We start from the raw sequence: 24,952 nt of genomic DNA, 5'->3' as shown, positions 1-24,952 counted from the left end.
GTTTTCAGAAATGCACAGGTTTGGTAGGTTTCCCTAGGTGGCGGCTGAGCTACAGGCCAAAATCTACAGGTAGGCACTTTGCAAAAAACACCTCTGTTTTCCTTCAAAAATTTGGCTGTGTCCACGTTGCGCTTTGGGGCATTTCCTGTCACGGGCGCTACACCTAGGCACACAAGTGAGGTATTATTTTTATCAGGAGACGTGGGGGAATGCTGGGTGGAAGGAAATTCGTGGCTCCTCTCAGATTCCAGAACGTTCTGCCACAGAAATGTGAGGGACATGTGTTTTTTTAGCCAAATTTTGAGATTTGCAAAGGATTCTGGGTAACAGAACCTGGTCCGAGCCACACAAGTCACCCCATCTTGGATTCCCCTAGGTCTCTAGTTTTCAGAAATGCACAGGTTTGGTAGGTTTCCCTAGGTGGCGGCTGAGCTACAGGCCAAAATCTACAGGTAGGCACTTTGCAAAACACACCTCTGTTTTCCTTCACAAATTTGAATGTGTCCACGTTGCGCTTTGGGGCGTTTTCTGTCGCGGGCGCTAGGCCTACCCACACAAGTGAGGTATCATTTTTATCGGGAGACATGGGGGAACGCTGGGTGGAAGGAAATTTGTGGCTCCTCTCAGATTCCAGAACTTTCTGCCACAGAAATGTGAGGAACATGTGTATTTTTAGCCAAATTTTGAGATTTGCAAAGGATTCTGGGTAACAGAACCTGGTCCGAGCCACACAAGTCACCCCATCTTGGATTCCCCTAGGTCTCTAGTTTTTAGAAATGCACAGGTTTGGTAGGTTTCCCTAGGTGGCGGCTGAGCTACAGGCCAAAATCTACAGGTAGGCACTTTGCAAAAAACACCTCTGTTTTCCTTCAAAAATTTGGCTGTGTCCACGTTGCGCTTTGGGGCATTTCCTGTCACGGGCGCTAGGCCTACGCACACAAGTGAGGTATCATTTTTATCGGGAGACGTGGGGGAACGCTGGGTGGAAGGAAATTTGTGGCTCCTCTCAGATTCCAGAACTTTCTGCCACAGAAATGTGAGGAACATGTTTTTTATTAGCCAAATTTTGAGGTTTGCAAAGGATTCTGGGTAACAGAACCTGGTCCGAGCCACACAAGTCACCCCATCTTGGATTCCCCTAGGTCTCTAGTTTTCAGAAATGCACAGGTTTGGTAGGTTTCCCTAGGTGGCGGCTGAGCTACAGGCCAAAATCTACAGGTAGGCACTTTGCAAAAAACACCTCTGTTTTCCTTCACAAATTTGGATGTGTCCACGTTGCGCTTTGGGGCGTTTCCTGTCGCGGGCGATAGTCCTACCCACACAAGTGAGGTATCATTTTTATCGGGAGACGTGGGGGAACGCTGGGTGGAAGGAAATTGTGGCTCCTCTCAGATTCCAGAACTTTCTGCCACAGAAATGTTAGGAACATGTGTTTTTTTAGCCAAATTTTGAGTTTTGCAAAGGATTCTGGGTAACAGAACCTGGTCCGAGCCACACAAGTCACCCCATCTTGGATTCCCCTAGGTCTCTAGTTTTCAGAAATGCACAGGTTTGGTAGGTTTCCCTAGGTGGCGGCTGAGCTACAGGCCAAAATCTACAGGTAGGCACTTTGCAAAAAACACCTCTGTTTTCCTTCAAAAATTTGGCTGTGTCCACGTTGCGCTTTGGGGCATTTCCTGTCACGGGCGCTAGACCTAGGCACACAAGTGAGGTATTATTTTTATCAGGAGACGTGGGGGAACGCTGGGTGGAAGGAAATTCGTGGCTCCTCTCAGATTCCAGAACGTTCTGCCACAGAAATGTGAGGGACATGTGTTTTTTTAGCCAAATTATGAGGTTTGCAAAGGATTCTGGGTAACAGAACCTGGTCCGAGCCACACAAGTCACCCCATCCTGGATTCCCCTAGGTCTCTAGTTTTCGGAAATGCATAGGCTTGGTAGGTTTCCCTAGGTGGCGGCTGAGCTACAGGCCAAAATCTACAGGTAGGCACTTTGCAAAAAACACCTCTGTTTTCCTTCACAAATTTGGATGTGTCCACGTTGCGCTTTGGGGCGTTTTCTGTCGCGGGCACTAGGCCTACCCACACAAGTGAGGTATCATTTTTATCGGGAGACGTGGGGGAACGCTGGGTGGAAGGAAATTTGTGGCTCCTCTCAGATTCCAGAACTTTCTGACACAGAAATGTGAGGAACATGTGTTTTTTTAGCCAAATTTTGAGATTTGCAAAGGATTCTGGGTAACAGAACCTGGTCCGAGCCACACAAGTCACCCCATCTTGGATTCCCCTAGGTCTCTAGTTTTCAGAAATGCACAGGTTTGGTAGGTTTACCTAGGTGGCGGCTGAGCTACAGGCCAAAATCTACAGGTAGGCACTTTGCAAAAAACACCTCTGTTTTCCTTCTAAAATTTGGCTGTGTCCACGTTGCGCTTTGGGGCATTTCCTGTCACGGGCGCTAGACCTAGGCACACAAGTGAGGTATTATTTTTATCAGGAGACATGGGGGAACGCTGGGTGGAAGGAAATTCGTGGCTCCTCTCAGATTCCAGAACTTTCTGCCACAGAAATGTGAGGGACATGTGTTTTTTTAGCCAAATTTTGAGGTTTGCAAAGGATTCTGGGTAACAGAACCTGGTCCGAGCCACACAAGTCACCCCATCTTGGATTCCCCTAGGTCTCTAGTTTTCGGAAATGCACAGGCTTGGTAGGTTTCCCTAGGTGGCGGCTGAGCTACAGGCCAAAATCTACAGGTAGGCACTTTGCAAAAAACACCTCTGTTTTCCTTCACAAATTTGGATGTGTCCACGTTGCGCTTTGGGGCGTTTTCTGTCGCGGGCGCTAGGCCTACCCACACAAGTGAGGTATCATTTTTATCGGGAGACGTGGGGGAACGCTGGGTGGAAGGAAATTTGTGGCTCCTCTCAGATTCCAGAACTTTCTGACACAGAAATGTGAGGAACATGTGTTTTTTTAGCCAAATTTTGAGATTTGCAAAGGATTCTGGGTAACAGAACCTGGTCCGAGCCACACAAGTCACCCCATCTTGGATTCCCCTAGGTCTCTAGTTTTCAGAAATGCACAGGTTTGGTAGGTTTCCCTAGGTGGCGGCTGAGCTACAGGCCAAAATCTACAGGTAGGCACTTTGCAAAAAACACCTCTGTTTTCCTTCAAAAATTTGGCTGTGTCCACGTTGCGCTTTGGGGCATTTCCTGTCACGGGCGCTAGGCCTACGCACACAAGTGAGGTATCATTTTTATCGGGAGACGTGTGGGAACGCTGGTTGGAAGGAAATTCGTGGCTCCTCTCAGATTCCAGAACTTTCTGCCACAGAAATGTGAGGAGCATGTGTTTTTTTAGCCAAATTTTGAGGTTTGCAAAGGATTCTGGGTAACAGAACCTGGTCCGAGCCACACAAGTCACCCCATCTTGGATTCCCCTATGTCTCTAGTTTTCAGAAATGCACAGGTTTGGTAGGTTTCCCTAGGTGGCGGCTGAGCTACAAGCCAAAATCTACAGGTAGGCACTTTGCAAAAAACACCTCTGTTTTCCTTCACAAATTTGGATGTGTCCACGTAGCGCTTTGGGGTGTTTTCTGTCGCGGGCGCTAGGCCTACCCACACAAGTGAGGTATCATTTTTATCGGGAGACGTGGGGGAACGCTGGGTGGAAGGAAATTTGTGGCTCCTCTCAGATTCCAGAACTTTCTGCCACAGAAATGTGAGGAACATGTGTTTTTTTAGCCACATTTTGAGGTTTGCAAAGGATTCTGGGTAACAGAACCTGGTCCGAGCCACACAAGTCACCCCATCTTGGATTCCCCTAGGTCTCTAGTTTTCAGAAAATCACAGGTTTGGTAGGTTTCCCTAGGTGGCGGCTGAGCTACAGGTCAAAATCTACAGGTAGGCACTTTGCAAAAAACACCTCTGTTTTCCTTCAAAAATGTGGCTGTGTCTACGTTGCGCTTTGGGGCGTTTCCTGTCGCGGGCGCTAGGCCTACCCACACAAGTGAGGTATCATTTTTATCGGGAGACGTGGGGGAACGCTGGGTGTAAGGAAATTCGTGGCTCCTCTCAGATTCCAGAACGTTCTGCCACAGAAATGTGAGGGACATGTGTTTTTTTAGCCACATTTTGAGGTTTGCAAAGGATTCTGGGTAACAGAACCTGGTCCGAGCCACACAAGTCACCCCATCTTGGATTCCCCTAGGTCTCTAGTTTTCAGAAAATCACAGGTTTAGTAGGTTTCCCTAGGTGGCGGCTGAGCTACAGGTCAAAATCTACAGGTAGGCACTTTGCAAAAAACACCTCTGTTTTCCTTCACAAATTTGGATGTGTCCACGTTGCGCTTTGGGGCGTTTCCTGTCGCGGGCGATAGTCCTACCCACACAAGTGAGGTATCATTTTTATCGGGAGACGTGGGGGAACGCTGGGTGGAAGGAAATTGGGGCTCCTCTCAGATTCCAGAACTTTCTGCCACAGAAATGTTAGGAACATGTGTTTTTTTAGCCAAATTTTGAGTTTTGCAAAGGATTCTGGGTAACAGAACCTGGTCCGAGCCACACAAGTCACCCCATCTTGGATTCCCCTAGGTCTCTAGTTTTCAGAAATGCACAGGTTTGGTAGGTTTCCCTAGGTGGCGGCTGAGCTACAGGCCAAAATCTACAGGTAGGCACTTTGCAAAAAACACCTCTGTTTTCCTTCAAAAATTTGGCTGTGTCCACGTTGCGCTTTGGGGCATTTCCTGTCACGGGCGCTAGACCTAGGCACACAAGTGAGGTATTATTTTTATCAGGAGACGTGGGGGAACGCTGGGTGGAAGGAAATTCGTGGCTCCTCTCAGATTCCAGAACGTTCTGCCACAGAAATGTGAGGGACATGTGTTTTTTTAGCCAAATTTTGAGGTTTGCAAAGGATTCTGGGTAACAGAACCTGGTCCGAGCCACACAAGTCACCCCATCCTGGATTCCCCTAGGTCTCTAGTTATCGGAAATGCACAGGCTTGGTAGGTTTCCCTAGGTGGCGGCTGAGCTACAGGCCAAAATCTACAGGTAGGCACTTTGCAAAAAACACCTCTGTTTTCCTTCACAAATTTGGATGTGTCCACGTTGCGCTTTGGGGCGTTTTCTGTCACGGGCGCTAGGCCTACCCACACAAGTGAGGTATCATTTTTATCGGGAGACGTGGGGGAACGCTGGGTGGAAGGAAATTTGTGGCTCCTCTCAGATTCCAGAACTTTCTGACACAGAAATGTGAGGAACATGTGTTTTTTTAGCCAAACTTTGAGATTTGCAAAGGATTCTGGGTAACAGAACCTGGTCCGAGCCACACAAGTCACCCCATCTTGGATTCCCCTAGGTCTCTAGTTTTCAGAAATGCACAGGTTTGGTAGGTTTCCCTAGGTGGCGGCTGAGCTACAGGCCAAAATCTACAGGTAGGCACTTTGCAAAAAACACCTCTGTTTTCCTTCTAAAATTTGGCTGTGTCCACGTTGCGCTTTGGGGCATTTCCTGTCACGGGCGCTAGACCTAGGCACACAAGTGAGGTATTATTTTTATCAGGAGACGTGGGGGAACGCTGGGTGGAAGGAAATTCGTGGCTCCTCTCAGATTCCAGAACTTTCTGCCACAGAAATGTGAGGGACATGTGTTTTTTTAGCCAAATTTTGAGGTTTGCAAAGGATTCTGGGTAACAGAACCTGGTCCGAGCCACACAAGTCACCCCATCTTGGATTCCCCTAGGTCTCTAGTTTTCGGAAATGCACAGGCTTGGTAGGTTTCCCTAGGTGGCGGCTGAGCTACAGGCCAAAATCTACAGGTAGGCACTTTGCAAAAAACACCTCTGTTTTCCTTCACAAATTTGGATGTGTCCACGTTGCGCTTTGGGGCGTTTTCTGTCGCGGGCGCTAGGCCTACCCACACAAGTGAGGTATCATTTTTATCGGGAGACGTGGGGGAACGCTGGGTGGAAGGAAATTTGTGGCTCCTCTCAGATTCCAGAACTTTCTGACACAGAAATGTGAGGAACATGTGTTTTTTTAGCCAAATTTTGAGATTTGCAAAGGATTCTGGGTAACAGAACCTGGTCCGAGCCACACAAGTCACCCCATCTTGGATTCCCCTAGGTCTCTAGTTTTCAGAAATGCACAGTTTGGTAGGTTTCCCTAGGTGGCGGCTGAGCAACAGGCCAAAATCTACAGGTAGGCACTTTGCAAAACACACCTCTGTTTTCCTTCACAAATTTGGATGTATCCACGTTGCGCTTTGGGGCGTTTTCTGTCGCGGGCGCTAGGCCTACCCACACAAGTGAGGTATCATTTTTATCGGGAGACGTGGGGGAACGCTGGGTGGAAGGAAATTTGTGGCTCCTCTCAGATTCCAGAACTTTCTGCCACAGAAATGTGAGGAACATGTGTTTTTTTAGCCAAATTTTGAGATTTGCAAAGGATTCTGGGTAACAGAACCTGGTCCGAGCCACACAAGTCACCCCATCTTGGATTCCCCTAGGTCTCTAGTTTTCAGAAAATCACAGGTTTGGTAGGTTTCCCTAGGTGGCGGCTGAGCTACAGGTCAAAATCTACAGGTAGGCACTTTTCAAAAAACACCTCTGTTTTCCTTCTAAAATTTGGCTGTGTCCACGTTGCGCTTTGGGGCATTTCCTGTCACGGGCGCTAGACCTAGGCACACAAGTGAGGTATTATTTTTATCAGGAGACGTGGGGGAACGCTGGGTGGAAGGAAATTCGTGGCTCCTCTCAGATTCCAGAACTTTCTGCCACAGAAATGTGAGGGACATGTGTTTTTTTAGCCAAATTTTGCAGTTTGCAAAGGATTCTGGGTAACAGAACCTGGTCCGAGCCACACAAGTCACCCCATCTTGGATTCCCCTAGGTCTCTAGTTTTCGGAAATGCACAGGCTTGGTAGGTTTCCCTAGGTGGCGGCTGAGCTACAGGCCAAAATCTACAGGTAGGCACTTTGCAAAAAACACCTCTGTTTTCCTTCACAAATTTGGATGTGTCCACGTTGCGCTTTGGGGCGTTTTCTGTCGCGGGCGCTAGGCCTACCCACACAAGTGAGGTATCATTTTTATCGGGAGACGTGGGGGAACGCTGGGTGGAAGGAAATTGGGGCTCCTCTCAGATTCCAGAACTTTCTGCCACAGAAATGTTAGGAACATGTGTTTTTTTAGCCAAATTTTGAGTTTTGCAAAGGATTCTGGGTAACAGAACCTGGTCCGAGCCACACAAGTCACCCCATCTTGGATTCCCCTAGGTCTCTAGTTTTCAGAAATGCACAGGTTTGGTAGGTTTCCCTAGGTGGCGGCTGAGCTACAGGCCAAAATCTACAGGTAGGCACTTTGCAAAAAACACCTCTGTTTTCCTTCAAAAATTTGGCTGTGTCCACGTTGCGCTTTGGGGCATTTCCTGTCACGGGCGCTAGACCTAGGCACACAAGTGAGGTATTATTTTTATCAGGAGACGTGGGGGAACGCTGGGTGGAAGGAAATTCGTGGCTCCTCTCAGATTCCAGAACGTTCTGCCACAGAAATGTGAGGGACATGTGTTTTTTTAGCCAAATTTTGAGGTTTGCAAAGGATTCTGGGTAACAGAACCTGGTCCGAGCCACACAAGTCACCCCATCCTGGATTCCCCTAGGTCTCTAGTTATCGGAAATGCACAGGCTTGGTAGGTTTCCCTAGGTGGCGGCTGAGCTACAGGCCAAAATCTACAGGTAGGCACTTTGCAAAAAACACCTCTGTTTTCCTTCACAAATTTGGATGTGTCCACGTTGCGCTTTGGGGCGTTTTCTGTCACGGGCGCTAGGCCTACCCACACAAGTGAGGTATCATTTTTATCGGGAGACGTGGGGGAACGCTGGGTGGAAGGAAATTTGTGGCTCCTCTCAGATTCCAGAACTTTCTGACACAGAAATGTGAGGAACATGTGTTTTTTTAGCCAAACTTTGAGATTTGCAAAGGATTCTGGGTAACAGAACCTGGTCCGAGCCACACAAGTCACCCCATCTTGGATTCCCCTAGGTCTCTAGTTTTCAGAAATGCACAGGTTTGGTAGGTTTCCCTAGGTGGCGGCTGAGCTACAGGCCAAAATCTACAGGTAGGCACTTTGCAAAAAACACCTCTGTTTTCCTTCTAAAATTTGGCTGTGTCCACGTTGCGCTTTGGGGCATTTCCTGTCACGGGCGCTAGACCTAGGCACACAAGTGAGGTATTATTTTTATCAGGAGACGTGGGGGAACGCTGGGTGGAAGGAAATTCGTGGCTCCTCTCAGATTCCAGAACTTTCTGCCACAGAAATGTGAGGGACATGTGTTTTTTTAGCCAAATTTTGAGGTTTGCAAAGGATTCTGGGTAACAGAACCTGGTCCGAGCCACACAAGTCACCCCATCTTGGATTCCCCTAGGTCTCTAGTTTTCGGAAATGCACAGGCTTGGTAGGTTTCCCTAGGTGGCGGCTGAGCTACAGGCCAAAATCTACAGGTAGGCACTTTGCAAAAAACACCTCTGTTTTCCTTCACAAATTTGGATGTGTCCACGTTGCGCTTTGGGGCGTTTTCTGTCGCGGGCGCTAGGCCTACCCACACAAGTGAGGTATCATTTTTATCGGGAGACGTGGGGGAACGCTGGGTGGAAGGAAATTTGTGGCTCCTCTCAGATTCCAGAACTTTCTGACACAGAAATGTGAGGAACATGTGTTTTTTTAGCCAAATTTTGAGATTTGCAAAGGATTCTGGGTAACAGAACCTGGTCCGAGCCACACAAGTCACCCCATCTTGGATTCCCCTAGGTCTCTAGTTTTCAGAAATGCACAGTTTGGTAGGTTTCCCTAGGTGGCGGCTGAGCAACAGGCCAAAATCTACAGGTAGGCACTTTGCAAAACACACCTCTGTTTTCCTTCACAAATTTGGATGTATCCACGTTGCGCTTTGGGGCGTTTTCTGTCGCGGGCGCTAGGCCTACCCACACAAGTGAGGTATCATTTTTATCGGGAGACGTGGGGGAACGCTGGGTGGAAGGAAATTTGTGGCTCCTCTCAGATTCCAGAACTTTCTGCCACAGAAATGTGAGGAACATGTGTTTTTTTAGCCAAATTTTGAGATTTGCAAAGGATTCTGGGTAACAGAACCTGGTCCGAGCCACACAAGTCACCCCATCTTGGATTCCCCTAGGTCTCTAGTTTTCAGAAAATCACAGGTTTGGTAGGTTTCCCTAGGTGGCGGCTGAGCTACAGGTCAAAATCTACAGGTAGGCACTTTGCAAAAAACACCTCTGTTTTCCTTCTAAAATTTGGCTGTGTCCACGTTGCGCTTTGGGGCATTTCCTGTCACGGGCGCTAGACCTAGGCACACAAGTGAGGTATTATTTTTATCAGGAGACGTGGGGGAACGCTGGGTGGAAGGAAATTCGTGGCTCCTCTCAGATTCCAGAACTTTCTGCCACAGAAATGTGAGGGACATGTGTTTTTTTAGCCAAATTTTGCGGTTTGCAAAGGATTCTGGGTAACAGAACCTGGTCCGAGCCACACAAGTCACCCCATCTTGGATTCCCCTAGGTCTCTAGTTTTCGGAAATGCACAGGCTTGGTAGGTTTCCCTAGGTGGCGGCTGAGCTACAGGCCAAAATCTACAGGTAGGCACTTTGCAAAAAACACCTCTGTTTTCCTTCACAAATTTGGATGTGTCCACGTTGCGCTTTGGGGCGTTTTCTGTCGCGGGCGCTAGGCCTACCCACACAAGTGAGGTATCATTTTTATCGGGAGACGTGGGGGAACGCTGGGTGGAAGGAAATTTGTGGCTCCTCTCAGATTCCAGAACTTTCTGACACAGAAATGTGAGGAACATGTGTTTTTTTAGCCAAATTTTGAGATTTGCAAAGGATTCTGGGTAACAGAACCTGGTCCGAGCCACACAAGTCACCCCATCTTGGATTCCCCTAGGTCTCTAGTTTTCAGAAATCCACAGTTTGGTAGGTTTCCCTAGGTGGCGGCTGAGCAACAGGCCAAAATCTACAGGTAGGCACTTTGCAAAACACACCTCTGTTTTCCTTCACAAATTTGGATGTATCCACGTTGCGCTTTGGGGCGTTTTCTGTCGCGGGCGCTAGGCCTACCCACACAAGTGAGGTATCATTTTTATCGGGAGACGTGGGGGAACGCTGGGTGGAAGGAAATTTGTGGCTCCTCTCAGATTCCAGAACTTTCTGCCACAGAAATGTGAGGAACATGTGTTTTTTTAGCCAAATTTTTAGATTTGCAAAGGATTCTGGGTAACAGAACCTGGTCCGAGCCACACAAGTCACCCCATCTTGGATTCCCCTAGGTCTCTAGTTTTCAGAAAATCACAGGTTTGGTAGGTTTCCCTAGGTGGCGGCTGAGCTACAGGTCAAAATCTACAGGTAGGCACTTTGCAAAAAACACCTCTGTTTTCCTTCAAAAATGTGGCTGTGTCTACGTTGCGCTTTGGGGCGTTTCCTGTCGCGGGCGCTAGGCCTACCCACACAAGTGAGGTATCATTTTTATCGGGAGACGTGGGGGAACGCTGGGTGGAAGGAAATTTGTGGCTCCTCTCAGATTCCAGAACTTTCTGCCACAGAAATGTGAGGAACAAGTGTTTTTTAAGCCAAATTTTGAGATTTGCAAAGGATTCTGGGTAACAGAACCTGGTCCGAGCCACACAAGTCACCCCATCTTGGATTCCCCTAGGTCTCTAGTTTTCAGAAATGCACAGGTTTGGTAGGTTTCCCTAGGTGGCGGCTGAGCTACAAGCCAAAATCTACAGGTAGGCACTTTGCAAAAAACACCTCTGTTTTCCTTCACAAATTTGGATGTGTCCACGTTGCGCTTTGGGGTGTTTTCTGTCGCGGGCGCTAGGCCTACCCACACAAGTGAGGTATCATTTTTATCGGGAGACGTGGGGGAACGCTGGGTGGAAGGAAATTTGTGGCTCCTCTCAGATTGCAGAACTTTCTGCCACAGAAATGTGAGGAACATGTGTTTTTTTAGCCACATTTTGAGGTTTGCAAAGGATTCTGGGTAACAGAACCTGGTCCGAGCCACACAAGTCACCCCATCTTGGATTCCCCTAGGTCTCTAGTTTTCAGAAAATCACAGGTTTGGTAGGTTTCCCTAGGTGGCGGCTGAGCTACAGGTCAAAATCTACAGGTAGGCACTTTGCAAAAAACACCTCTGTTTTCCTTCAAAAATGTGGCTGTGTCTACGTTGCGCTTTGGGGCGTTTCCTGTCGCGGGCGCTAGGCCTACCCACACAAGTGAGGTATCATTTTTATCGGGAGACGTGGGGGAACGCTGGGTGGAAGGAAATTCGTGGCTCCTCTCAGATTCCAGAACGTTCTGCCACAGAAATGTGAGGGACATGTGTTTTTTTAGCCACATTTTGAGGTTTGCAAAGGATTCTGGGTAACAGAACCTGGTCCGAGCCACACAAGTCACCCCATCTTGGATTCCCCTAGGTCTCTAGTTTTCAGAAAATCACAGGTTTAGTAGGTTTCCCTAGGTGGCGGCTGAGCTACAGGTCAAAATCTACAGGTAGGCACTTTGCAAAAAACACCTCTGTTTTCCTTCACAAATTTGGATGTGTCCACGTTGCGCTTTGGGGCGTTTCCTGTCGCGGGCGATAGTCCTACCCACACAAGTGAGGTATCATTTTTATCGGGAGACGTGGGGGAACGCTGGGTGGAAGGAAATTGGGGCTCCTCTCAGATTCCAGAACTTTCTGCCACAGAAATGTTAGGAACATGTGTTTTTTTAGCCAAATTTTGAGTTTTGCAAAGGATTCTGGGTAACAGAACCTGGTCCGAGCCACACAAGTCACCCCATCTTGGATTCCCCTAGGTCTCTAGTTTTCAGAAATGCACAGGTTTGGTAGGTTTCCCTAGGTGGCGGCTGAGCTACAGGCCAAAATCTACAGGTAGGCACTTTGCAAAAAACACCTCTGTTTTCCTTCAAAAATTTGGCTGTGTCCACGTTGCGCTTTGGGGCATTTCCTGTCACGGGCGCTAGACCTAGGCACACAAGTGAGGTATTATTTTTATCAGGAGACGTGGGGGAACGCTGGGTGGAAGGAAATTCGTGGCTCCTCTCAGATTCCAGAACGTTCTGCCACAGAAATGTGAGGGACATGTGTTTTTTTAGCCAAATTTTGAGGTTTGCAAAGGATTCTGGGTAACAGAACCTGGTCCGAGCCACACAAGTCACCCCATCCTGGATTCCCCTAGGTCTCTAGTTATCGGAAATGCACAGGCTTGGTAGGTTTCCCTAGGTGGCGGCTGAGCTACAGGCCAAAATCTACAGGTAGGCACTTTGCAAAAAACACCTCTGTTTTCCTTCACAAATTTGGATGTGTCCACGTTGCGCTTTGGGGCGTTTTCTGTCACGGGCGCTAGGCCTACCCACACAAGTGAGGTATCATTTTTATCGGGAGACGTGGGGGAACGCTGGGTGGAAGGAAATTTGTGGCTCCTCTCAGATTCCAGAACTTTCTGACACAGAAATGTGAGGAACATGTGTTTTTTTAGCCAAAGTTTGAGATTTGCAAAGGATTCTGGGTAACAGAACCTGGTCCGAGCCACACAAGTCACCCCATCTTGGATTCCCCTAGGTCTCTAGTTTTCAGAAATGCACAGGTTTGGTAGGTTTCCCTAGGTGGCGGCTGAGCTACAGGCCAAAATCTACAGGTAGGCACTTTGCAAAAAACACCTCTGTTTTCCTTCTAAAATTTGGCTGTGTCCACGTTGCGCTTTGGGGCATTTCCTGTCACGGGCGCTAGACCTAGGCACACAAGTGAGGTATTATTTTTATCAGGAGACGTGGGGGAACGCTGGGTGGAAGGAAATTCGTGGCTCCTCTCAGATTCCAGAACTTTCTGCCACAGAAATGTGAGGGACATGTGTTTTTTTAGCCAAATTTTGAGGTTTGCAAAGGATTCTGGGTAACAGAACCTGGTCCGAGCCACACAAGTCACCCCATCTTGGATTCCCCTAGGTCTCTAGTTTTCGGAAATGCACAGGCTTGGTAGGTTTCCCTAGGTGGCGGCTGAGCTACAGGCCAAAATCTACAGGTAGGCACTTTGCAAAAAACACCTCTGTTTTCCTTCACAAATTTGGATGTGTCCACGTTGCGCTTTGGGGCGTTTTCTGTCGCGGGCGCTAGGCCTACCCACACAAGTGAGGTATCATTTTTATCGGGAGACGTGGGGGAACGCTGGGTGGAAGGAAATTTGTGGCTCCTCTCAGATTCCAGAACTTTCTGACACAGAAATGTGAGGAACATGTGTTTTTTTAGCCAAATTTTGAGATTTGCAAAGGATTCTGGGTAACAGAACCTGGTCCGAGCCACACAAGTCACCCCATCTTGGATTCCCCTAGGTCTCTAGTTTTCAGAAATGCACAGTTTGGTAGGTTTCCCTAGGTGGCGGCTGAGCAACAGGCCAAAATCTACAGGTAGGCACTTTGCAAAACACACCTCTGTTTTCCTTCACAAATTTGGATGTATCCACGTTGCGCTTTGGGGCGTTTTCTGTCGCGGGCGCTAGGCCTACCCACACAAGTGAGGTATCATTTTTATCGGGAGACGTGGGGGAACGCTGGGTGGAAGGAAATTTGTGGCTCCTCTCAGATTCCAGAACTTTCTGCCACAGAAATGTGAGGAACATGTGTTTTTTTAGCCAAATTTTGAGATTTGCAAAGGATTCTGGGTAACAGAACCTGGTCCGAGCCACACAAGTCACCCCATCTTGGATTCCCCTAGGTCTCTAGTTTTCAGAAAATCACAGGTTTGGTAGGTTTCCCTAGGTGGCGGCTGAGCTACAGGTCAAAATCTACAGGTAGGCACTTTGCAAAAAACACCTCTGTTTTCCTTCTAAAATTTGGCTGTGTCCACGTTGCGCTTTGGGGCATTTCCTGTCACGGGCGCTAGACCTAGGCACACAAGTGAGGTATTATTTTTATCAGGAGACGTGGGGGAACGCTGGGTGGAAGGAAATTCGTGGCTCCTCTCAGATTCCAGAACTTTCTGCCACAGAAATGTGAGGGACATGTGTTTTTTTAGCCAAATTTTGCGGTTTGCAAAGGATTCTGGGTAACAGAACCTGGTCCGAGCCACACAAGTCACCCCATCTTGGATTCCCCTAGGTCTCTAGTTTTCGGAAATGCACAGGCTTGGTAGGTTTCCCTAGGTGGCGGCTGAGCTACAGGCCAAAATCTACAGGTAGGCACTTTGCAAAAAACACCTCTGTTTTCCTTCACAAATTTGGATGTGTCCACGTTGCGCTTTGGGGCGTTTTCTGTCGCGGGCGCTAGGCCTACCCACACAAGTGAGGTATCATTTTTATCGGGAGACGTGGGGGAACGCTGGGTGGAAGGAAATTGGGGCTCCTCTCAGATTCCAGAACTTTCTGCCACAGAAATGTTAGGAACATGTGTTTTTTTAGCCAAATTTTGAGTTTTGCAAAGGATTCTGGGTAACAGAACCTGGTCCGAGCCACACAAGTCACCCCATCTTGGATTCCCCTAGGTCTCTAGTTTTCAGAAATGCACAGGTTTGGTAGGTTTCCCTAGGTGGCGGCTGAGCTACAGGCCAAAATCTACAGGTAGGCACTTTGCAAAAAACACCTCTGTTTTCCTTCAAAAATTTGGCTGTGTCCACGTTGCGCTTTGGGGCATTTCCTGTCACGGGCGCTAGACCTAGGCACACAAGTGAGGTATTATTTTTATCAGGAGACGTGGGGGAACGCTGGGTGGAAGGAAATTCGTGGCTCCTCTCAGATTCCAGAACGTTCTGCCACAGAAATGTGAGGGACATGTGTTTTTTTAGCCAAATTTTGAGGTTTGCAAAGGATTCTGGGTAACAGAACCTGGTCCGAGCCACACAAGTCACCCCATCCTGGATTCCCCTAGGTCTCTAGTTATCGGAAATGCACAGGCTTGGTAGGTTTCCCTAGGTGGCGGCTGAGCTACAGGCCAAAATCTACAGGTAGGCACTTTGCAAAAAACACCTCTGTTTTCCTTCACAAATTTGGATGTGTCCACGTTGCGCTTTGGGGCGTTTTCTGTCACGGGCGCTAGGCCTACCCACACAAGTGAGGTATCATTTTTATCGGGAGACGTGGGGGAACGCTGGGTGGAAGGAAATTTGTGGCTCCTCTCAGATTCCAGAACTTTCTGACACAGAAATGTGAGGAACATGTGTTTTTTTAGCCAAACTTTGAGATTTGCAAAGGATTCTGGGTAACAGAACCTGGTCCGAGCCACACAAGTCACCCCATCTTGGATTCCCCTAGGTCTCTAGTTTTCAGAAATGCACAGGTTTGGTAGGTTTCCCTAGGTGGCGGCTGAGCTACAGGCCAAAATCTACAGGTAGGCACTTTGCAAAAAACACCTCTGTTTTCCTTCTAAAATTTGGCTGTGTCCACGTTGCGCTTTGGGGCATTTCCTGTCACGGGCGCTAGACCTAGGCACACAAGTGAGGTATTATTTTTATCAGGAGACGTGGGGGAACGCTGGGTGGAAGGAAATTCGTGGCTCCTCTCAGATTCCAGAACTTTCTGCCACAGAAATGTGAGGGACATGTGTTTTTTTAGCCAAATTTTGAGGTTTGCAAAGGATTCTGGGTAACAGAACCTGGTCCGAGCCACACAAGTCACCCCATCTTGGATTCCCCTAGGTCTCTAGTTTTCGGAAATGCACAGGCTTGGTAGGTTTCCCTAGGTGGCGGCTGAGCTACAGGCCAAAATCTACAGGTAGGCACTTTGCAAAAAACACCTCTGTTTTCCTTCACAAATTTGGATGTGTCCACGTTGCGCTTTGGGGCGTTTTCTGTCGCGGGCGCTAGGCCTACCCACACAAGTGAGGTATCATTTTTATCGGGAGACGTGGGGGAACGCTGGGTGGAAGGAAATTTGTGGCTCCTCTCAGATTCCAGAACTTTCTGACACAGAAATGTGAGGAACATGTGTTTTTTTAGCCAAATTTTGAGATTTACAAAGGATTCTGGGTAACAGAACCTGGTCCGAGCCACACAAGTCACCCCATCTTGGATTCCCCTAGGTCTCTAGTTTTCAGAAATGCACAGTTTGGTAGGTTTCCCTAGGTGGCGGCTGAGCAACAGGCCAAAATCTACAGGTAGGCACTTTGCAAAACACACCTCTGTTTTCCTTCACAAATTTGGATGTATCCACGTTGCGCTTTGGGGCGTTTTCTGTCGCGGGCGCTAGGCCTACCCACACAAGTGAGGTATCATTTTTATCGGGAGACGTGGGGGAACGCTGGGTGGAAGGAAATTTGTGGCTCCTCTCAGATTCCAGAACTTTCTGCCACAGAAATGTGAGGAACATGTGTTTTTTTAGCCAAATTTTGAGATTTGCAAAGGATTCTGGGTAACAGAACCTGGTCCGAGCCACACAAGTCACCCCATCTTGGATTCCCCTAGGTCTCTAGTTTTCAGAAAATCACAGGTTTGGTAGGTTTCCCTAGGTGGCGGCTGAGCTACAGGTCAAAATCTACAGGTAGGCACTTTGCAAAAAACACCTCTGTTTTCCTTCTAAAATTTGGCTGTGTCCACGTTGCGCTTTGGGGCATTTCCTGTCACGGGCGCTAGACCTAGGCACACAAGTGAGGTATTATTTTTATCAGGAGACGTGGGGGAACGCTGGGTGGAAGGAAATTCGTGGCTCCTCTCAGATTCCAGAACTTTCTGCCACAGAAATGAGGGACATGTGTTTTTTTAGCCAAATTTTGCGGTTTGCAAAGGATTCTGGGTAACAGAACCTGGTCCGAGCCACACAAGTCACCCCATCTTGGATTCCCCTAGGTCTCTAGTTTTCGGAAATGCACAGGCTTGGTAGGTTTCCCTAGGTGGCGGCTGAGCTACAGGCCAAAATCTACAGGTAGGCACTTTGCAAAAAACACCTCTGTTTTCCTTCACAAATTTGGATGTGTCCACGTTGCGCTTTGGGGCGTTTTCTGTCGCGGGCGCTAGGCCTACCCACACAAGTGAGGTATCATTTTTATCGGGAGACGTGGGGGAACGCTGGGTGGAAGGAAATTTGTGGCTCCTCTCAGATTCCAGAACTTTCTGACACAGAAATGTGAGGAACATGTGTTTTTTTAGCCAAATTTTGAGATTTGCAAAGGATTCTGGGTAACAGAACCTGGTCCGAGCCACACAAGTCACCCCATCTTGGATTCCCCTAGGTCTCTAGTTTTCAGAAATCCACAGTTTGGTAGGTTTCCCTAGGTGGCGGCTGAGCAACAGGCCAAAATCTACAGGTAGGCACTTTGCAAAACACACCTCTGTTTTCCTTCACAAATTTGGATGTATCCACGTTGCGCTTTGGGGCGTTTTCTGTCGCGGGCGCTAGGCCTACCCACACAAGTGAGGTATCATTTTTATCGGGAGACGTGGGGGAACGCTGGGTGGAAGGAAATTTGTGGCTCCTCTCAGATTCCAGAACTTTCTGCCACAGAAATGTGAGGAACATGTGTTTTTTTAGCCAAATTTTTAGATTTGCAAAGGATTCTGGGTAACAGAACCTGGTCCGAGCCACACAAGTCACCCCATCTTGGATTCCCCTAGGTCTCTAGTTTTCAGAAAATCACAGGTTTGGTAGGTTTCCCTAGGTGGCGGCTGAGCTACAGGTCAAAATCTACAGGTAGGCACTTTGCAAAAAACACCTCTGTTTTCCTTCAAAAATGTGGCTGTGTCTACGTTGCGCTTTGGGGCGTTTCCTGTCGCGGGCGCTAGGCCTACCCACACAAGTGAGGTATCATTTTTATCGGGAGACGTGGGGGAACGCTGGGTGGAAGGAAATTTGTGGCTCCTCTCAGATTCCAGAACTTTCTGCCACAGAAATGTGAGGAACAAGTGTTTTTTTAGCCAAATTTTGAGATTTGCAAAGGATTCTGGGTAACAGAACCTGGTCCGAGCCACACAAGTCACCCCATCTTGGATTCCCCTAGGTCTCTAGTTTTCAGAAATGCACAGGTTTGGTAGGTTTCCCTAGGTGGCGGCTGAGCTACAGGCCAAAATCTACAGGTAGGCACTTTGCAAAACACACCTCTGTTTTCCTTCACAAATTTGGATGTGTCCACGTTGCGCTTTGGGGCGTTTTCTGTCGCGGGCGCTAGGCCTACCCACACAAGTGAGGTATCATTTTTATCGGGAGACATGGGGGAACGCTGGGTGGAAGGAAATTTGTGGCTCCTCTCAGATTCCAGAACTTTCTGCCACAGAAATGTGAGGAACATGTGTTTTTTTAGCCAAATTTTGAGGTTTGCAAAGGATTCTGGGTAACAGAACCTGGTCCGAGCCACACAAGTCACCTCATCTTGGATTTCCCTAGGTCTCTAGTTTTTAGAAATGCACAGTTTGGTAGGTTTCCCTAGGTGGCGGCTGAGCTACAGGCCAAAATCTACTGGTAGGCACTTTGCAAAACACACCTCTGTTTTCCTTCACAAATTTGGATGTATCCACTATGCGCTTTGGGGCGTTTTCTGTCGCGGGCGCTAGGCCTACCCACACAAGTGAGGTATCATTCTTATCGGGAGACGTGGGGGAACGCTGGGTGGAAGGAAATTTGTGGCTCCTCTCAGATTCAAGAACTTTCTGCCACAGAAATGTGAGGAACATGTGTTTTTTTAGCCAAATTTTGAGATTTGCAAAGGATTCTGGGTAACAGAACCTGGTCCGAGCCAAACAAGTCACCCCATCTTGGATTCCCCTAGGTCTCTAGTTTTCAGAAATGCACAGGTTTGGTAGGTTTCCCTAGGTGGCGGCTGAGCTACAGGCCAAAATCTACAGGTAGGCACTTTGCAAAAAACACCTCTGTTTTCCTTCACAAATTTGGATGTGTCCACGTTGCGCTTTGGGGTGTTTTCTGTCGCGGGCGCTAGGCCTACCCACACAAGTGAGGTATCATTTTTATCGGGAGACGTGGGGGAACGCTGGGTGGAAGGAAATTTGTGGCTCCTCTCAGATTGCAGAACTTTCTGCCACAGAAATGTGAGGAACATGTGTTTTTTTAGCCACATTTTGAGGTTTGCAAAGGATTCTGGGTAACAGAACCTGGTCCGAGCCACACAAGTCACCCCATCTTGGATTCCCCTAGGTCTCTAGTTTTCAGAAAATCACAGGTTTGGTAGGTTTCCCTAGGTGGCGGCTGAGCTACAGGTCAAAATCTACAGGTAGGCACTTTGCAAAAAACACCTCTGTTTTCCTTCAAAAATGTGGCTGTGTCTACGTTGCGCTTTGGGGCGTTTCCTGTCGCGGGCGCTAGGCCTACCCACACAAGTGAGGTATCATTTTTATCGGGAGACGTGGGGGAACGCTGGGTGGAAGGAAATTCGTGGCTCCTCTCAGATTCCAGAACGTTCTGCCACAGAAATGTGAGGGACATGTGTTTTTTTAGCCACATTTTGAGGTTTGCAAAGGATTCTGGGTAACAGAACCTGGTCCGAGCCACACAAGTCACCCCATCTTGGATTCCCCTAGGTCTCTAGTTTTCAGAAAATCACAGGTTTAGTAGGTTTCCCTAGGTGGCGGCTGAGCTACAGGTCAAAATCTACAGGTAGGCACTTTGCAAAAAACACCTCTGTTTTCCTTCACAAATTTGGATGTGTCCACGTTGCGCTTTGGGGCGTTTCCTGTCGCGGGCGATAGTCCTACCCACACAAGTGAGGTATCATTTTTATCGGGAGACGTGGGGGAACGCTGGGTGGAAGGAAATTGGGGCTCCTCTCAGATTCCAGAACTTTCTGCCACAGAAATGTTAGGAACATGTGTTTTTTTAGCCAAATTTTGAGTTTTGCAAAGGATTCTGGGTAACAGAACCTGGTCCGAGCCACACAAGTCACCCCATCTTGGATTCCCCTAGGTCTCTAGTTTTCAGAAATGCACAGGTTTGGTAGGTTTCCCTAGGTGGCGGCTGAGCTACAGGCCAAAATCTACAGGTAGGCACTTTGCAAAAAACACCTCTGTTTTCCTTCAAAAATTTGGCTGTGTCCACGTTGCGCTTTGGGGCATTTCCTGTCACGGGCGCTAGACCTAGGCACACAAGTGAGGTATTATTTTTATCAGGAGACGTGGGGGAACGCTGGGTGGAAGGAAATTCGTGGCTCCTCTCAGATTCCAGAACGTTCTGCCACAGAAATGTGAGGGACATGTGTTTTTTTAGCCAAATTTTGAGGTTTGCAAAGGATTCTGGGTAACAGAACCTGGTCCGAGCCACACAAGTCACCCCATCCTGGATTCCCCTAGGTCTCTAGTTATCGGAAATGCACAGGCTTGGTAGGTTTCCCTAGGTGGCGGCTGAGCTACAGGCCAAAATCTACAGGTAGGCACTTTGCAAAAAACACCTCTGTTTTCCTTCACAAATTTGGATGTGTCCACGTTGCGCTTTGGGGCGTTTTCTGTCACGGGCGCTAGGCCTACCCACACAAGTGAGGTATCATTTTTATCGGGAGACGTGGGGGAACGCTGGGTGGAAGGAAATTTGTGGCTCCTCTCAGATTCCAGAACTTTCTGACACAGAAATGTGAGGAACATGTGTTTTTTTAGCCAAAGTTTGAGATTTGCAAAGGATTCTGGGTAACAGAACCTGGTCCGAGCCACACAAGTCACCCCATCTTGGATTCCCCTAGGTCTCTAGTTTTCAGAAATGCACAGGTTTGGTAGGTTTCCCTAGGTGGCGGCTGAGCTACAGGCCAAAATCTACAGGTAGGCACTTTGCAAAAAACACCTCTGTTTTCCTTCTAAAATTTGGCTGTGTCCACGTTGCGCTTTGGGGCATTTCCTGTCACGGGCGCTAGACCTAGGCACACAAGTGAGGTATTATTTTTATCAGGAGACGTGGGGGAACGCTGGGTGGAAGGAAATTCGTGGCTCCTCTCAGATTCCAGAACTTTCTGCCACAGAAATGTGAGGGACATGTGTTTTTTTAGCCAAATTTTGAGGTTTGCAAAGGATTCTGGGTAACAGAACCTGGTCCGAGCCACACAAGTCACCCCATCTTGGATTCCCCTAGGTCTCTAGTTTTCGGAAATGCACAGGCTTGGTAGGTTTCCCTAGGTGGCGGCTGAGCTACAGGCCAAAATCTACAGGTAGGCACTTTGCAAAAAACACCTCTGTTTTCCTTCACAAATTTGGATGTGTCCACGTTGCGCTTTGGGGCGTTTTCTGTCGCGGGCGCTAGGCCTACCCACACAAGTGAGGTATCATTTTTATCGGGAGACGTGGGGGAACGCTGGGTGGAAGGAAATTTGTGGCTCCTCTCAGATTCCAGAACTTTCTGACACAGAAATGTGAGGAACATGTGTTTTTTTAGCCAAATTTTGAGATTTGCAAAGGATTCTGGGTAACAGAACCTGGTCCGAGCCACACAAGTCACCCCATCTTGGATTCCCCTAGGTCTCTAGTTTTCAGAAATGCACAGTTTGGTAGGTTTCCCTAGGTGGCGGCTGAGCAACAGGCCAAAATCTACAGGTAGGCACTTTGCAAAACACACCTCTGTTTTCCTTCACAAATTTGGATGTATCCACGTTGCGCTTTGGGGCGTTTTCTGTCGCGGGCGCTAGGCCTACCCACACAAGTGAGGTATCATTTTTATCGGGAGACGTGGGGGAACGCTGGGTGGAAGGAAATTTGTGGCTCCTCTCAGATTCCAGAACTTTCTGCCACAGAAATGTGAGGAACATGTGTTTTTTTAGCCAAATTTTGAGATTTGCAAAGGATTCTGGGTAACAGAACCTGGTCCGAGCCACACAAGTCACCCCATCTTGGATTCCCCTAGGTCTCTAGTTTTCAGAAAATCACAGGTTTGGTAGGTTTCCCTAGGTGGCGGCTGAGCTACAGGTCAAAATCTACAGGTAGGCACTTTGCAAAAAACACCTCTGTTTTCCTTCTAAAATTTGGCTGTGTCCACGTTGCGCTTTGGGGCATTTCCTGTCACGGGCGCTAGACCTAGGCACACAAGTGAGGTATTATTTTTATCAGGAGACGTGGGGGAACGCTGGGTGGAAGGAAATTCGTGGCTCCTCTCAGATTCCAGAACTTTCTGCCACAGAAATGTGAGGGACATGTGTTTTTTTAGCCAAATTTTGCGGTTTGCAAAGGATTCTGGGTAACAGAACCTGGTCCGAGCCACACAAGTCACCCCATCTTGGATTCCCCTAGGTCTCTAGTTTTCGGAAATGCACAGGCTTGGTAGGTTTCCCTAGGTGGCGGCTGAGCTACAGGCCAAAATCTACAGGTAGGCACTTTGCAAAAAACACCTCTGTTTTCCTTCACAAATTTGGATGTGTCCACGTTGCGCTTTGGGGCGTTTTCTGTCGCGGGCGCTAGGCCTACCCACACAAGTGAGGTATCATTTTTATCGGGAGACGTGGGGGAACGCTGGGTGGAAGGAAATTGGGGCTCCTCTCAGATTCCAGAACTTTCTGCCACAGAAATGTTAGGAACATGTGTTTTTTTTAGCCAAATTTTGAGTTTTGCAAAGGATTCTGGGTAACAGAACCTGGTCCGAGCCACACAAGTCACCCCATCTTGGATTCCCCTAGGTCTCTAGTTTTCAGAAATGCACAGGTTTGGTAGGTTTCCCTAGGTGGCGGCTGAGCTACAGGCCAAAATCTACAGGTAGGCACTTTGCAAAAAACACCTCTGTTTTCCTTCAAAAATTTGGCTGTGTCCACGTTGCGCTTTGGGGCATTTCCTGTCACGGGCGCTAGACCTAGGCACACAAGTGAGGTATTATTTTTATCAGGAGACGTGGGGGAACGCTGGGTGGAAGGAAATTCGTGGCTCCTCTCAGATTCCAGAACGTTCTGCCACAGAAATGTGAGGGACATGTGTTTTTTTAGCCAAATTTTGAGGTTTGCAAAGGATTCTGGGTAACAGAACCTGGTCCGAGCCACACAAGTCACCCCATCCTGGATTCCCCTAGGTCTCTAGTTATCGGAAATGCACAGGCTTGGTAGGTTTCCCTAGGTGGCGGCTGAGCTACAGGCCAAAATCTACAGGTAGGCACTTTGCAAAAAACACCTCTGTTTTCCTTCACAAATTTGGATGTGTCCACGTTGCGCTTTGGGGCGTTTTCTGTCACGGGCGCTAGGCCTACCCACACAAGTGAGGTATCATTTTTATCGGGAGACGTGGGGGAACGCTGGGTGGAAGGAAATTTGTGGCTCCTCTCAGATTCCAGAACTTTCTGACACAGAAATGTGAGGAACATGTGTTTTTTTAGCCAAACTTTGAGATTTGCAAAGGATTCTGGGTAACAGAACCTGGTCCGAGCCACACAAGTCACCCCATCTTGGATTCCCCTAGGTCTCTAGTTTTCAGAAATGCACAGGTTTGGTAGGTTTCCCTAGGTGGCGGCTGAGCTACAGGCCAAAATCTACAGGTAGGCACTTTGCAAAAAACACCTCTGTTTTCCTTCTAAAATTTGGCTGTGTCCACGTTGCGCTTTGGGGCATTTCCTGTCACGGGCGCTAGACCTAGGCACACAAGTGAGGTATTATTTTTATCAGGAGACGTGGGGGAACGCTGGGTGGAAGGAAATTCGTGGCTCCTCTCAGATTCCAGAACTTTCTGCCACAGAAATGTGAGGGACATGTGTTTTTTTAGCCAAATTTTGAGGTTTGCAAAGGATTCTGGGTAACAGAACCTGGTCCGAGCCACACAAGTCACCCCATCTTGGATTCCCCTAGGTCTCTAGTTTTCGGAAATGCACAGGCTTGGTAGGTTTCCCTAGGTGGCGGCTGAGCTACAGGCCAAAATCTACAGGTAGGCACTTTGCAAAAAACACCTCTGTTTTCCTTCACAAATTTGGATGTGTCCACGTTGCGCTTTGGGGCGTTTTCTGTCGCGGGCGCTAGGCCTACCCACACAAGTGAGGTATCATTTTTATCGGGAGACGTGGGGGAACGCTGGGTGGAAGGAAATTTGTGGCTCCTCTCAGATTCCAGAACTTTCTGACACAGAAATGTGAGGAACATGTGTTTTTTTAGCCAAATTTTGAGATTTACAAAGGATTCTGGGTAACAGAACCTGGTCCGAGCCACACAAGTCACCCCATCTTGGATTCCCCTAGGTCTCTAGTTTTCAGAAATGCACAGTTTGGTAGGTTTCCCTAGGTGGCGGCTGAGCAACAGGCCAAAATCTACAGGTAGGCACTTTGCAAAACACACCTCTGTTTTCCTTCACAAATTTGGATGTATCCACGTTGCGCTTTGGGGCGTTTTCTGTCGCGGGCGCTAGGCCTACCCACACAAGTGAGGTATCATTTTTATCGGGAGACGTGGGGGAACGCTGGGTGGAAGGAAATTTGTGGCTCCTCTCAGATTCCAGAACTTTCTGCCACAGAAATGTGAGGAACATGTGTTTTTTTAGCCAAATTTTGAGATTTGCAAAGGATTCTGGGTAACAGAACCTGGTCCGAGCCACACAAGTCACCCCATCTTGGATTCCCCTAGGTCTCTAGTTTTCAGAAAATCACAGGTTTGGTAGGTTTCCCTAGGTGGCGGCTGAGCTACAGGTCAAAATCTACAGGTAGGCACTTTGCAAAAAACACCTCTGTTTTCCTTCTAAAATTTGGCTGTGTCCACGTTGCGCTTTGGGGCATTTCCTGTCACGGGCGCTAGACCTAGGCACACAAGTGAGGTATTATTTTTATCAGGAGACGTGGGGGAACGCTGGGTGGAAGGAAATTCGTGGCTCCTCTCAGATTCCAGAACTTTCTGCCACAGAAATGTGAGGGACATGTGTTTTTTTAGCCAAATTTTGCGGTTTGCAAAGGATTCTGGGTAACAGAACCTGGTCCGAGCCACACAAGTCACCCCATCTTGGATTCCCCTAGGTCTCTAGTTTTCGGAAATGCACAGGCTTGGTAGGTTTCCCTAGGTGGCGGCTGAGCTACAGGCCAAAATCTACAGGTAGG

Source organism: Pleurodeles waltl, chromosome 2_2 (assembly GCF_031143425.1).
Source record: "Pleurodeles waltl isolate 20211129_DDA chromosome 2_2, aPleWal1.hap1.20221129, whole genome shotgun sequence".
NCBI lineage: Eukaryota > Metazoa > Chordata > Amphibia > Caudata > Salamandridae > Pleurodeles > Pleurodeles waltl.
Note: the sequence above shows the minus strand (reverse complement) of the source record.